The sequence below is a fragment of the Pteropus vampyrus genome, unplaced genomic scaffold (assembly GCF_000151845.1).
Source record: "Pteropus vampyrus isolate Shadow unplaced genomic scaffold, Pvam_2.0 Scaffold53, whole genome shotgun sequence".
Classification (NCBI taxonomy): domain Eukaryota; kingdom Metazoa; phylum Chordata; class Mammalia; order Chiroptera; family Pteropodidae; genus Pteropus; species Pteropus vampyrus.
Genome location: NW_011888834.1, coordinates 7414717 through 7417181, shown reverse-complemented (window position 1 = coordinate 7417181; position 2465 = coordinate 7414717).

The window sequence follows — 2465 nt, the reverse complement described above, 5'->3', positions numbered from 1 at the left end:
TTGTTCAGTTATGTTTTCAGGTCAATAGTGCATTGCTCTTCATATTTGGGAATACCATTACATAAGCCAAGGGCAGTAAATCAGTGACAGAGAAAACATCATTTGGCCTGCCCAGCAGCTGTCTGGCATAAAGGCAGATTTTCGGGCACCAGTTGCCAATGCACTTGTTGATACTTTTACAATTCATGTGAGGACCAGTTTATAGAGCACAAGGCAATTTGTGCTCATGAAATATTTATAAAGCACCTATTTTGTGGCCAGGTAGTATGCTAGGGGCCAAGGACACTCTGGTGACCAGAAGAGGCAAAGTGCCCTGTACTCATGAAGCTTCATGTCTAGAGGGTAAAGGGAGCCAGCTTTTGTCACCCTAAAGCTGCCTTTTGGGATATAGATTTGAAGCTGGTTATTAAGAAATAAAAGACTCAGAAAGAACATTTCCCCCGACCCTGCCCCATCTCTTTCACACACACACACACACACACACACACACACACACACACACACACACACGCATGCACACCCTTTGCTAAGATGTTTATAACTGACAGTGCAGCTTCATTATGTTCCAGGCCTTCCTAGGCATTAACTGGAATAGCTCCCTCACTGTCTCCTGTTGTCGCAGAAGCTTTCTCTCAACTGTGTTACCAGAAAACACCCACCCACTAACACTACCTCAGCATTTGGGCCCATTCTTACCTTTGTAATAAACTATTAAAGACCAAACTCCTGGAAAAAACGTCCAAGGATTCTTTTTCCATCTCAGAAACTCCAAAAGAAATGATAACTTTCACCATTCCTTCCTCTTGAATTAGTGATGAATTACAAATCTAAAATTCATGGGACAAAGGACATATGGAGCCGAAAAACTTGAAAGAATATTGTGCATAAAGAGCATAGTGTCTAAAAAAGATTGTTTATTTAACCCTCTAAGCTCAGAGAAATAGAAAGAAGAAACGATAATATTCATCATTTTTATGAGTATGAAAATCAGAAAACACTTTCTGTAAAAAATCCAATAGGAAGCTGATAAAAATGACACTGAAGTCTACACTTCTGTGACCTACCACTGCTCAAAGGCTAAGGACACAAGTATTTGAAAGAGATAAAGAGATCCCCCCTATTGGTGCGTTTTAAAAAAGCTTAACTAATGAAAGGAGGCCTTTCTTAAAATTTGTGCTGTTGTTTTCACAGAACAGACATAACGATATTTATATTAATATTTTTCCTGATATAGCTCTACAGGAAAGGGAAACAAAAGAAAAAAAAATGGGACTACATCAAACTAAAAAGATTTGGCACAGCGAAGGAAACCCATCAACAAAATGAAAAGACAACTTACCGAATGGAAGAAGATATTTGCCAATAATTCATCTGATAAAGGGTTAAGGGCTTAATAATTTATAAAGAACTCATACAACTCAACACCCAAAAACCAAATACTCCTTTTAAAAAATGGGCAGAGGACCTAAATATACAGATATTTCTCCAAAGAGGACATACAGATGGTCAGTAGAAATACGAAAAGATGCTAAACATCACTAATCATCAGAGAAGTGCAAATTAAAACCACAATGTGATATCACCTCACACATATCAGAATGGCTATCATCAAAATAAATCAACAAACAGTAAGTATTGGCAAGGATATGGAGAAAAGGGTACCCTTGTGCACTGTTGGTAGGATTGCAAATTGGTGCAGCCGCTATGGAAAATAGTATGGAGGTTCCTCAAAAAATTGAAAATAGAACTACCTTATGACTCAGCAATTCCACTTCTGGGTATTTATCCAAAGAAATCCAAAACACTAATTTGAAAAGATATATGTACCCTTATGTTCATTGCAGCATTATATACAATAGCCAGGATATAGACTCAACCTAAGTGCCCACCAATAGGTGATTGGATAAAGAAGAATAGGTGCATGTATACAATGGAATATTAATTAGCCATAAAAAAAGAATGAAATCATATCATTTGAGACAACATGGATGGACCTAGAGGGTATTGTACTAAGTAAAATAAGTCAGACGAGAAAGACAAATACCATAAGATCTCACTTATATGTGGAATCTAAAGAACAAAATAAATGAATAAACAAAACAGAAACAGATTCATAGATAATAGAGAGCAAACTGATGGTTGTCAGAAGGGAGGAGGGGTTTGGAGGGCCAGGTGAAAAAAGTGAAAGGATTAAATACAAATTGGTAGTTACAAAATAGTCACAGAGATGTAAAGTACAGCATAGGTAATAAAGTCAATAATATTGTAATAACTATGTATAGTGCCAGGTGGATACTAGACTAATCCGGAAGAATCGTTTTGTTAATTATATTAAAAATATATTTACAAATAAATTATTCACCATGTATGTGCTTCAGGGAAAAAAAAAAATCCTCTTACCCTGTTCAAAGAGCAACAGTGACCCCTACTGCTCAAATAAGGCAGCTCTGGGTGTCAGCCAGGAC